Genomic DNA, 13,601 nt, shown 5'->3' with positions numbered 1-13,601 from the left:
ATTTGGTTCTAACAGACCCCAGAGGTGGGTTCAGATTTCAGCTCCCCACTGAGCCAGAGACTTCCACTTATCAGTATTTTCTGGAAACCTGTGCTCTTGCAATGTGCTGGTTTGGGTAGTCAGGTAATTCTGCTCTTCCCCTCCCCCATTTGGAACATGACTCAGTAATTTATTTATGTATTCATTTATTCAAAAAATACTTAATACCCACTAGGTGTGAAACCACAGTCATAGCAGCCACGGTGACGACATGTTCTGGCACTGCGTTAGCCACGGTACGAAAGAACAGTTAGGCCACTGACTTTATTGGGTGTACAGTACAGCAGAGGAAAAATGTCTTTTAATCATTTAACACTCACGTTGTCCCTGCTGTGCACAGTTACAAATATTAACGCGTTTACTCCTCCTCTCAATTCCATGAGATAGGTAACTTTACTATCCCCATTTTACAGATGAGGAAACTAAGGCACCAAGACATTAAAGAAACCTGCCCGAGGTCACACAGCGAGGAAGGGCTTAAATCCAGGCGGTCTGGCTCTGGCACCTACGCCCCTGAACGCTACGCCACGCTGCCTCTGCTGCAGACAAATGCCCATCGACAGACTGTACTGGAACGAAGAGAGTGCTCAGTGCACGGGAAGGATGGGGGGAGTTTTGCAAGGAGAATTACAACAGCAAAGGAGCCTGGAGGAGGAAAGTCTTGGTGAATTCACTGCCTTGGGAAGGAGGTCAGTGCTGTCAAAGGAAGGTGGTGAGCAGCCGAGGGGACGGAGGTTGTAGGGTAGGCAGAGTCCAGCCATATTCAGTTTCATTCGGTAGTTTTGAAGGTAAAGTAGGGGAAAAAAAGGGTCTTTAAGAAAATAGGTATATAAAATAGAACGATCGTGCAGGAAAATTGCACGTTTTCATTTTGAAAAGGGCCCCGTTGCACATTTCACACATTTTTGACCCTTTCAATCCCCCTATAAGGAAACAGATCAGGTCAGGTTGGCCCCTTTGTGACGCCGCCCCATCCACACCTCCCTAATTTCCATTCCCTCTTCTTTGTTTCTGCTAGCAGAGCCTCGGTTCCACTCTGGGAAGCTGCGTGTCCAGCCTGAGGCAAATACCTCTGTCCTAGCCCACTCCATGGCCAGCGATGGCTGTGCACATCATCCTGGCCAATGAGACATAGATTGAAATCTGCTGAGGGCTCTGGGAAGCTTTTTGCCTTTCCCAATAAGTGGCATAAACTTGGAGACGTCATCACTTTCCCTGACTCTCTACCTTGAAAGGGACAAGATGTCTTTAGCTGCAAGAGCCATCATGTAATCGTGATGCAATAAGTGTAGGAGAAAAGGCAAGAGGCTCTGAGAGGCTGACCCTGAACTAGTGCCGTTGGCCACTTTGTTATGGGGGGTGGAGGGAAAAGCTCTTATTCGTTTCAGCCATTTCTATTACTGAGAGTTCTATTGCCTGTATTCTCTTCCTGAATAATACACCTATTATACTCTAAGCAAACTAAGGATGAAGAAATTTCAGACTTATTTAAGTACCAGAGAAGAGATTTAAACCCAGATTCACCTGGCTCTGTACCAGATGATCCTTCCACTATATACGATGATAGAATTTTTATTTTGCCTCTAGGGATTTCTTTTTCCATTTAAACTTTCTTGGCATTACTCTTACCAACCCCTGAAATGCCCCGAGCCTCTCCTAGGCAGTCGTGACTTCAGGTGACCTCACCCTTTTCTAGTTATCGGAGGAAAGTCCCTGACCAGTAGTGTAAATGTACAGATTAGCCAAAAGCCCATGGATGACACGGTCTGCTCCTAAAAAGATGAGTTGGCCAAACAAGAATCTTTCTAGTAGAGATTATAATTAGTTCATTCCAGGAGATTGAAAAAAGAAATAGGGGAGCTGAAGTGGGAAGGTCCCGGTGGTGATAATAGCTGGAAGGATGCCATGTGAGCTAAAGTCATGAGGAAGCAGAAATTATGAGAAAGCAGACATTGCGACACAGGAAAATAACACATCTAAAGCATAGAGGATGGGCGAGATGCAGTGAAGGACCCAGGGCACGGCAGCGGGGGCAGTCCGGCCCCCCACAGCCATACTGGACGAGAGTTTAAAAGCAATGATGAAACCCGCCCTTAACCGATCTGTTTTTATTATCACCATACTCTGGCAAATCTAAACAATATCAGTAAAGAAATCTTTTGCTCGTCTATGTTCCAAACTATGGCCGTGGTTATTGTTAGCTTTTTAAAATTAATTTTTAATTGAGATACAACTGACATATAACATTGTATTACTTTTAGGTGTACAACATAATAATTTGATATGTGTATATATTGCGAAAAATGATTTTTACAATAAGTTTAGTTAACATCCATCACCACACATAGTTACAAATTTTTTTTCTCAAGAGAGCTTTTTAAGATCTAGTCTCTTAGCAAACTTCAAATTATATAATACAGTAGTGTCAATATTATTGCATTTCAAGAACATATGTAAGCTTCAAAGTAGCATGTTTTTCATCATTTATCCTTTAAGAAACACTGTATTCTAAATAGAAGTTAATTCAGAGAACTTCTCGTTAGCAGTTGGTCCCAACACATGTGGACTCAGCTACCCATATTTGTTTCAAGGTAAATTTTTCACAGTTCAGAGCCGTCGAAACTCTCCTGGAGTTTTGTTATAGTCTAAAACTCTGGAGTGTGACATATGTCTGCATTTGAATAGTAAATTCGAAATCGACCATGAGAGCACAGTATTTGTGGGGAAAAAAGACACAGAGCTTGAGTTACTTCAATTCTCTTGCACATGACCACTTAAAGTTTTTAATTTCTGTATAAAATAAAAATCCATGAAGTGTGATATTTTTATTTGGTAAGAGCAAAGTTAAATTCATTCGTGTAAATGTTACTTGAGTATCTTTACAGTGGAATATATTCTTTCTAAACTGTGAATATTTTGTTTTAAAATTAAAGAATGACTCAGGAATAAGATAATTATTTATGATGATTATTGAAGATAATCATTTTCAATAATTTGTCTCGTGGAGGAGGGTAGTGTTTTATATTATCTGATCAGTGTGCCAAATATCACAAGTGCGACTCGAGCTAGATCTCCTCTGCTCGCCCTGCCTCCGGCTTCATGCCCCCACCCCACCTCACCCCCCAGTTCCACTTTCTAGCCTTCTCCAACCTGGTCTATGACCAAGGAGGTTGTCCTGTGAGGACCACATTAACGGCAACCCCACTTCTGACTTCTGGCTGGGTTTGGCTAATGGGGAGCTGTCAGAACTTAGGAAATCAGAAAGAGAGTGGAGAATGACATTGGGTTATTTATTCCACCATCGGCCTCCCTACAGGGTCACCCAGTTGGCTGCACCCCTCTACAGAAGGCCACAACTCCATTAGGTGACTGTCTTCCCACAGCTACTCTTTTTGGTTCCCTGTAATTGTGCCCATTCCTTGTCCTCTCATGCCTAGACTATCTATCAATCAGGATGTAAGAAAAACAGTGGCACCTCAAATTAAGGCAATGTGAAGAGAGTCTAGCAAACACACCCTTCACAGAAATGGGAACAGGCTACTGGGAACCCAATAAAGACAGCACGGCATTCTGGGACTGAAACCAGCAAGGCCGAAGGGGCAAGGACAGGGAGCTCCAAGGCAGGACACAGCAAGCCCATAGCCAGGGAGTCAGACAAATAAATGCCTCAACCTCCCTCTCCTCCTTTCCTCCCATCTCTTACTGGTGCTCGCAACAAGAAGCTGGAAAGCCAAGAAGCCTGTTGCATATCACCCAAGCCAACAGCCCGGGTCACTAGACAGATAGAGAAAGATGAAAAGCAGATCTGAAGGGTCAAAGGGAAGGAATCCAGTACGAGATGACAATGACTGCCCGCTGTCCTAACCCGAGGACAGTGCCAATTCACAGTGCCAATTATTGTGTTATTGCTTCTCAGCTTCAAACCCATTCTGCTGTTCTCTGCTCTGTGATGCTGGGGCTGGGATAAGGTTTCTGCCTTGCCAGCTGGCTCCCTATCAGGTCCTGCCAATGGATGCTCCAGAGGAAAACAAGGAGCCTGGGAAAGAAGAAGAGATTTGCACCTTCCTGGTTGCTTTCTGTGAGTTTCGTGTTTGCCTCCAGTTTCTGTCAGCATCACCCAGCCTTTCCCTTCTCCCCAGCAGAGACAGTACACTCCAGCTGACGGATTTTCTAACACCGAGAGAACTAGCTTCATTGCATCCCTCTTGGAGACATTGGCACCAGCCGGCCAGCTCCTCCTCTTTGGAGGTTTGCGTCCCAGCCCGTGGGAGCTTGGAAATAATAGCAGCAGCTGAGTGGCAGCTCCTGCTCAGCGTCTGAGTGTCTGCTCTGTGAGAGCCCTCATAAGTTTTAATAATTTTAACTTCTTTCTTTTGTTTCCCCAGCTCTAGGGGAAACAGGTTCTTTCTGCAGTTGTCATTGCCATGATGATTTCGTGTTCTCCTTTTGGCAAAGATAAAAGGATCCTGGGTCCCTGAATCACCATATGGAGAAAAGCTACTCACCAACCAAGTATGGATTCATCAAGCTGTTATTTGAGTAAGAAATAAATTGTATAAAGCCACTAAAATATGGAGATTGTTTCTGACAGCAATTAACTGTACCTATTATTCCTAAAAAGCTTTTTAAAACACATATTTCTATACTCTCTCCCAAACCTACAAGATCAGAAACTTCTAGTGCTGCATCTGGTAATCTATAATTTTACAATGCTATTCATCTTGGTTTGGGAAGCAAAGCCTAAATCACCCTAAAGGGACAGATATGTATTAGCATTTGCCAAGTAGCAACTAACCAAATTATGGTTATGGTACTCAGAAAGAGTAAATTCATATCCCTAGAATTAACCTAGTACTTTTTAACTGCTCTTTAGAATAGTAATCTCACTAACAGACTCAGTTCGAAGATCAACATGAAGTGAGCTATGGAGGCATTTGCCATTCCCAGCAGGAAAGGGCTTTCAGATACACTGATCACCTGCCAGCGTTGGCCACCCCTGAAAACCAGAGCTTTTGCCAAGTATGTGGCAGACACTAGGCAGATTTAAACAAAAGAGACAATTGCTGGCACTTTTTGACCCAGAGGACTCAGGAACTCCTGGCACGAGATGGCCTGACACAGCATTTCATGCTCTGCTAGATTCACGCACTCACTTTTTAGTTCTTTTTTATTTTTTTCCCCCTACAGCACCTGATCTTCCTAAGTGGTCTCCCATCCAAGTACTAACCAGGCCCGACCCTGCTTAGCTTCTGAGATCAGATGGGATCGGGCTTGTTCATGGCAGTAGACTCACTTTAGTTCTTATGGCTGTTTTCAGGTGACAGCAGTAATTAAGACATGTACTTGGTGACAGGCCTTGGTGCCCAGGCCATTTGGCAAGGTTTTTCTGAATGCAAGTGACAACCTGAAGAGAGAGTGAAGGAAAAGGCAGAACTTGGGCAGGAAACGTCATGCTGTGACGAAGGGTTATAGTCCATGGTGCTAATGGCTGGGAGGTATCAGAACCTTTCCTGTGCTTCTCAAGCTGCTCTAAATGATCATTGTTGATTCCACATCTACCCCCAGCACAGGGGAGTAGAATGGCAGGACTGAAAGCAGCCCCTTGCCAGGCTCCATGAAATTCCTTCATAAGGGCTTCATTCTTCATAGAGAACTTGAAGTCAAAAGGTTCACTCTCTGCCTTTGAGCAGGATGGCCACCTAATGAGTTCACACTGCTTGACAAAAAGGGCTCCTGGGAAGTTTAAGGGCATGTTCCCCCAGCAGCCTGATATGCCCACATTAGCAGTAATTATGTCCGGAGAGAGAAACACAGCTCGAAAGAACTATATGTGTAACTTTTGGCACATGGAATGGAATGAAATCAAATAATAATAATAATAATAAAAAAAAGAATGCATTCCAAAACTCACTAAGGTTTTTATCTTTTTGTGAAAAATCCTTGTAGCCTGGTCTAACAAGAGACTGCGATGACCTGAGATGTAGGAAGACCCTAGCACCCCCATCTTTCTGCAAGAAGGAAGTAGGCAGTGAAAGCTTCTCAGCCACCTAAACTGACATATTTCCCCTCTTCAGAAATGGACAAACGGGTAATGAGAAATTAAGAATCTCAAGAAAGAAAGATCAGGGTCAAAAGCCATCGGGAAAAATAGACTTGGGAACTACTCCCAGGGAGCAGAACTGGGGTCTAAACTAGGAATATTACCTATGGCCAGACGGAGAGACCTGGCAACATTTGAACAGGAAGTTTCAGAATGGACCAGTAACCTGTTTGAATGGAAATATTTATTCTGATTATCCTCTGCCTGGTTCACCTTTAAGCTTTTGTGTATGTGAGGCAATTAACTAGCTTTTTTAGTTCATAGTTCCCTGTATCCTACTGTTTGAGATACTCCTTAGAGTAGACAGAATTTTAAAGATGTCCCTCAAAGATTCCAGTCCCCTGGTTGTTCAAACACTAATCTAGTTACTGCTGTCAAGGGTCTTTACAGATGTAATTAAGGTCACAGCTGGCCTTAATATGGGGATATTATCTTGAATTATGTAGATGCGCCCAATCTAATCAGTGAGAGCAGAGATGAGGCAGGAGGGGAAGTCAAAGAAGTTCAAAACATAGTTGGCTTTGAAGATGAAGGGGGCTAAGAAATGTGGGCAAATTCTAAAATCCGAGAATATACTCTCTTGCCAACAACCAGCAAGGCAACAGGGACCTCAGCCTTACAACTGCAAGGAAATGAATTCTGCCATCAACTGAATAGGCATGGAAGCGGATTCATCCCCAGAGCCTCCAGAAAGGAATGCATCCCTGCCAACACCTTCATTTCAGTCAGGTGAGACTAAGCAGAAGACCCTCTGAGCCTTGCTGTGTCTAGACTTCTGAGACACAGAACTGTAAGATAATAAATTAATATTGTTTTAAGTGACTACATGTGTGGTAATTTGTTATGGCATCTCAGTAGAAAATTTCCTTCTCAATAGAAAATTTCCTTTTCAATAGAAAACGAATATATTTTCTCTTCCGTAAACGATCCTTAAGAAGGAATCGCAAGGTCTAGTAGCTTGTTTCTTCCATTTAAAACTCAACAGCGCTGCTAGATTCAGATGATGAAAGATGAACTTACAGCTCTGGCCCTAAATAGCAACAAAGAGAAAAATCTAAGAAACACTAAATAAGTCACAATTCTGATATCAGTCGCTGAAATAAAGTCTTCTGATATCACCATTTAAAAACTGTGATGTGTCCAAGTTTGTTGAGGTGGGATGAAGGTGAAATATGTTAGTATACAGGATTATGTACCCTCGGATCCAGATCTATATGTTTATGAGAACCGAAGAGCAGTTGCTTAAATTACATGAAGTCTGGATCGTGGAAAGAGCCCCATATCAATATTTCTAAGCTTCAGTTTTCCCTTCTGTGAAAGAGATTATGTGTCTTACTGTAGAAGATCAACCTAATGATATTATTTTTGCAATTTTTACCGTATCTGTATGCTACCTACTCTACTATATACTTAATATTTTCCTTTAATTAACACACGTCACACTTTTTTGCACAATAAAATAATCACATAGCTACTAAAAAATTTAAATCTCCATCCAAGTAATTGCTAGTATGATCTCACATACTGTTCTTTGAGAAACCATAAACTGAGACAATTGAAACACAATAAATAGTAGAATCCTATACAAGTGTAAGGATTGAGTTATATGTTTTCGAACATTATTCAAGAATTTTATTTGGGAATAACAATTAAAAACAAAATCCCAGGGCCAGATATATATGTTCACAATATCCTGATCACCTAAAGCTTGTACATGCATTTGTTCAACAGGTTGCCCACCAGCCCAGACAAGCCAGATAATTACAGGAGAGATAAATAATCTTATCTCTGGTTTTCAGAGTCTCTGTGTTATACCAGCTTAGCCATTCTGCTAGTCCAGGGGTCCCTGTGCCCTGCCCCTTCCATTGGCTGAGGCAGGATTGGCAGGGGGCAGGGCGTGGGGGAAGACAAACCACTTTCTTAGATAGAACACTGGTGGTCACATGTCTAGACAGACAGGCTAAAACGGGCTCACAGAGCACCATCACCCTGGAAAGGAACAAGAGCAGAAGAGCAAGCCCATGTTCCCCAGAGGGGCACAAGAGTAGCTGAAAGAACGTGAGGGAGCCTGGAGATTAGAACCTGTGTGGATGGTCACCCAGCATCAGATGGGAGGAAGAACAGTTGAGTAGATACAGTGTGGAAAAATGTATATGAGCCCCCTGAATCTTAGACATAATCCCAAAGTGAGGAAAGGCAATCTGAAATGACAGAAATTAAGTTTCTGCTACCAAAGGAATAAGATTTTTTTTTTTTAAAGCCAGATATAGCAGCAGAAAGAGAGTCAGAATGTCTTGCACACATGACTTTGACAACTGAGATTTGTAACAATTATAAGAGGACTAGTAGTCATTTGTTGACAGCTGACTATGTGCCAGATCCTGTGCATGAGCTGTCTCACTTGGTTTTCTCAACACCTCAATTGTGTTGGTATTATATGCCTACTTTATGGATGAGAAAACAGAATCTTAGAGATGTCACACAACACAGCCAAGAATTCCCAGTTAGTGAGGGGCAGAGCCAAGATTCCAACCCAAGCCATCTGGTCTGAAGCCCAGACTTTCAATTAATTAATTAATTAGTGTTCAAAGGTAAACACGACTTCAGGTTATTAGCTTCAGAGGGTCTATTAGTTGAAGTTGGATTGCTCATAACAAATCGCTGCTGTTATATAAACTCTTTTGATGTTTAATACACATACAGAGAAGTTCACATAAGCGCACAACTATAAACATTCACAAACTGAACACACCCACATCACCAGCACATAGATCAATAAAAGAACATGAGCAGAACTCCAGAAGTCCCCCACTACCACCCTTACAGTCATAAGCCCCACCCCAAAGCTAATCATTATCCCAGAGCCCACTATTCTGTGCTCCACAGAATCAGAGGTCAGTTCTTGCAGACTTTGCCTTTATGGATCTGGCTCATGAGACTAGCAGTCCCCACTTCTCTTTTCAAAGCTATTTCATCATCGAGAAGAAGCTTCAAGTGCTCAACTTACCAGCTTTCTTCTTTCTGCCAGTTTTTTAGGTCAATTCAACTTGGCAAACATTTACTCAACTATAAGCATTTTGTGTTCGTTGAGCAATGGGTTAGAGAAACGAATTAGACAATCATGTGCCTGCCTCCTAAAAAAGCAAAGGAATATGATTGGGTACCTGTGTCCTGTTAAATCTCTTTGGAAACTGTAAAGTACTAAATATACGCAAGGCGATATCATGGATTTCTATGGCTGGCATTGCAGATGCCTGATAAGGTATCTTAAGGGTGTCCGGACTAAGTGCTTTTACAAGAATCCCCTGGATCACCTGGGTGATGCTGGATTAGAGGGTAGGTTCCAAGCCAGTTTGGGTTATACTTTTTGAGTATATTTTTCCAAGGCAGCTATTGATAAATTATCAAAGTAAAAGTTGTCCTGTATGTTTTCCAAAAGTTCTTCGGTTATCATGAAAACGCCTCAGGGCAGGAAATGGATCTAGATGTAGCCACTACTGTCTCATAGTCCGTTTCCTGCGTTTATCAATCAGTTTGTCCTGTCATTCTCCAGTCAGAACACTTACACAGACTGGCTGTATGTGTGTGATGTGTGTGTCTGTTTGTATGTGCGTCTGCAGAAAAATGTAGCCTTTAGAGACAAGCACACGATCTTCACTTTAATTTTCACATAGAAGAAGAGACTTTTCCTCTGTTTCTAGTTTTTGAAAGTCGTTACTTCCCAGAACACAGAGCCCACATTATTTCTGTTTGTTTTTTTTTTTCCTTTTAATTTCTGAAAAGCAGCTGACCTGTCTGTCTTCTGGTTGTCCACCAAACCCTCTCTCTACCTTCGTGCACCCTTCTCTGTGCCCCAGGGAAGGCCCTTTCTCAGCTCAATGGGCCCCCTGGCTCTCTGGTTTCCTAGCTGGGGTTCCAACAGTGGAAAACGGTGGGTGCCAAGAGATCAAGAGATGTGAAGTCACCCTCTCCAAATGGGATTATTCTCTCTCTCTCTCTCTCTCTCTCTCTCTCTCTCTCTCTCTCTCTCTCTCTCTCTCTCTCTCTCTCTCTCTCCTTTCTTTTCCCCTTCTCTTTTCTCTCATGCTCCTTCCTCTTCCCTTCTCTCTTCAGGGTTAGATATGGCAAAGTGATCCATCACACTACTCTGTTGTCCTTTTTTAAAGTTTCTCTCAAATTACCCACTTTGAAAGACCCACCAGGTCTTTCCTGCTAGGTTGTTAACTGATGCAGTAGCCATATCTAGCACCAAGACCTGGGTAGTGATGCTCAAAGCACGGACGGCCCTTGAACACCATCTCGAGCATTTATAGTGGATCCATTTCTCCCAGTCTTGTTTATAAAAACACTGTCTAGTTTCTTCAACTAGGAAGTATTTGGGGGATCTTTTGGCCCCCACAATGATGCCATCTTTCTTTTTTATTTCAATGAATATTTTCTTTTCGCAGACGGATTAAGTGATGATGTTTCTTCTTTAAGGAGGGGCTCGCAGACCCAAACTAGCTTTAGTGAGATTTTATAAAATCTTGCAATTTTTTTTTTTTTTAAAGGCACACAGAGAGAAGCAGACAGGAACCTGAGGAGCAACTTTAACTATTAAAACTTATTAACTCGTTAGGGCTTGAATTTTAGTATGCTTTCCAGTCTCCACAATTCCCGCTTTCCGGGTTTCCACAGCTCCCTCTCACGCTCGCCTTCAGGGACACACACAGGGACTCAGCAGCAGTGCTGCCAGGCTGGACGCCGTGGGTCCCAGACTATGGGAACTTTCAGAAGCTGGAAGTCCTTCATCCCAGTGGGGTCTCAATTAATAATAAAGACAAAGAGGTAGGTCTAGTGGGGTGACTAGATTTCTAGAATGTCCTTTTTCATAGCTGATCTTCCTAGAAATTATTCCAGAGCATCTCTGTCCATCTCTGGACTGTTGGTGTTTTTGAAAAGCAAATTTATATCTGCATTTGGTGAGTATTAAGGTTGCTCAATATTTAGGCTCCACTGAGGTATATTGATTTATGAATATTTATATGTAATGATAGACTTTTAAAAAGTTCTCCTAGCTTGAAAACTGCCTTTAATTAAGAACCAAATCTGTAATAACAGTATGTTTATTTTTTATTTTCATGAGCTGGTCTGGAAGGAGAAAGGAAGATGAAAACATATTAATTTAAAAGAAATACTCGGTAAAGAAAATTTAGAAAATAGACAAAAACAGGGGAAAATGCCACCCCAAATCCCCCTGCCCCAATGAAACCACTAATATTTTGCTGTGTTGTCGTCAGATAGTTTTCTAAGAATAAGTATGTTTGTTTCAGATACATACTGTAAACTGCATGTACTGTCTTGTTTCTAACATTTCCTACTTTATCGAACGTTTGCCTTTTAGAACATTCTCATAATTAAAAATATAAATCTTTCTTAATACTCTATAGTTAGTCTAATTCTATTCTATTTTTTCTATGACAAATACCTTGTTGATGAACATCCATATACAAAAAGCAATTTTTAAATTTGTGGTTATTTCTTTAGATATCATTCGTCCCTCACCCACAAAAAACAAGCTCAGATCCAACTACTATGTTCTCATAATTCCTTTCATAACACAATTACATATTATATATCTGAGGCATTACTAAATGAATGTCAGTCATGTTTCCTACACTTTAACCTCCCTGAGTGTGGCACATTGTCTGCTTTGCTGATCGTTTAATTCCCCAGTACCTGGCACAGTGCCTGGCTCATAGTAGGTACACAATAAATATGAGATTGAGACAAACAATATGCAGAGGAGTCAATAATGCAAAATTGATGGCCCAGAAAACAACCCTAGTGTATGCAGGAATCTAAATATTTTTGTAATGTGCATAGGATAACTGGATAAGTATTAAAAATTAAGTAGACCTTTACCCATTACTATATGCCATAATACATCAGAGATTGATCGAAAAGTTACATATTTAAAAAGCAAGTCACACACATACACCAATAAAATATGAGTGAATATTGGTCTGTATATTGAGAAGCATTTTCTAAATTATCTAATAAAGAAAGAAATCTCAATGACTAAATATTCAAGACCATACAAAAATGTAGAAACTCTACATATCAAAAATATCACAAACAGAATCAAAGGATAAGTAAGATTCCTAGAACCATACTTGCTCAAGTATGGAACACTAAGGATTAATATCCTTCCTCTAACAGCTGTCTGCACACATCTGTAAGAAAATGATTTTAATCCAATTGATAAATGAAAAAAGAATGTGAATAATTTACACATGTAAGATAAATTACATGTTAAAAATTAAACAAAAATAAAAAAATGTTTAATCTTAATAGTAGTGGAATAAATGCCAGTTAATCAAAGTTGCCATTTTTCACATGTTGAGACTCAAAAAAATCTGTTAATGCTCAATGCTGATGAAGGTATGTCAAAAGAGACAGTCACACAACTTGCTGTGGGAAATGGACATCGGTACAATCTTTCACGATTTTCAATGAGTGTTTCTTATTTTGACATATGCCACCTCACTTTATCACTGCCTTGTCTTTGTGTCCTCATATTCGTTTTATGTCAACTCAGCTATTTGTTGGTTTCTTTGTTTTCCCTCATAGCATAAGGATATATATCCTGAATTGAAAATATGAAAAAAAAAATACATGATTTACCCTCCATACTTTTTTACTATAAACAGCTGCTATTAAGTCATGGTAATAGTAGAGATTTTTAGTTCGTTGATTCCTTAATTAAGTAATAGGTGTGCTACCGCTCTCAGCTCTTCAGTTGCCTGTAGCGAGCTGTCTTTCAAGGGCTTCTCTCTTAAGGAACCCTTGCATTCCATGCCATGAAATGGGATGGAGTAGGAGTAGCTGGGATATGTAGGGGGTTGTGCAGGTAGGTGTCTGGGCTCTCTCTCTAGGACTAGTGGCATGAAGTGACAGAAACTTTACATTAAGTGAAAAAACATTACATTACATTACATTACATTACATTACTTGACTTTACATTAACTGAAAAAACAGAACTACATTACATGACTTTACATTAACTGAAAAAACAGAACTAAGGAGAGGTGCAATAAAAGAGAAATGAGAAAAGATTTGAAATCGAGGTAAGTATAAAGGCAGAATGGAGCTATTTTCCTAAACATTGGGCAAGATGAGCTGCTGGATTCCTCCACCCTTGAAGTAAAATTTATGTTTGCCGCTAGGTGGCATTCAGATGTCGAATATCCCAGGACATAGCAAACAGAGTGATTAGCCTTAACTGGTATGCTTCATCAGTGCTTCATCCACCTAGCATTAGTGAATTCATGTCTCAAATTCTTCCCTGGATACATTTTAATATTCCATGCAATTTGTCAGTTCTCATTACAGTTAGTTAAAATCATGGCCCAAAGCAGTTACAGTTGTTGAAGTCACTGCTGTGTGGTTTTTCTTCCATTGTTTAGGAATTTACATTTGG

General features: G+C 40.9%; 1 long non-coding RNA gene across 1 annotated transcript; it reads left to right on the top strand.

The window, feature by feature from the left end:
• Positions 1-469: 469 nt before the first annotated feature.
• Positions 470-4,561, top strand: LOC120586126 (uncharacterized). Its single transcript, XR_005648598.1, has 3 exons — positions 470-728; positions 3,956-4,117; positions 4,425-4,561. It is a non-coding gene; the product is annotated as an uncharacterized LOC120586126 (long non-coding RNA).
• The last annotated feature ends 9,040 nt before the right edge of the window (positions 4,562-13,601 follow it).

Source organism: Pteropus medius, unplaced genomic scaffold (genome assembly GCF_902729225.1).
Source record: "Pteropus medius unplaced genomic scaffold, Ma_sr-lr_union100, whole genome shotgun sequence".
Taxonomy (NCBI): domain Eukaryota; kingdom Metazoa; phylum Chordata; class Mammalia; order Chiroptera; family Pteropodidae; genus Pteropus; species Pteropus medius.
The sequence above is the reverse complement of the archived record's forward strand: the minus strand, read 5'-3'. Positions and strand labels throughout refer to the sequence as shown.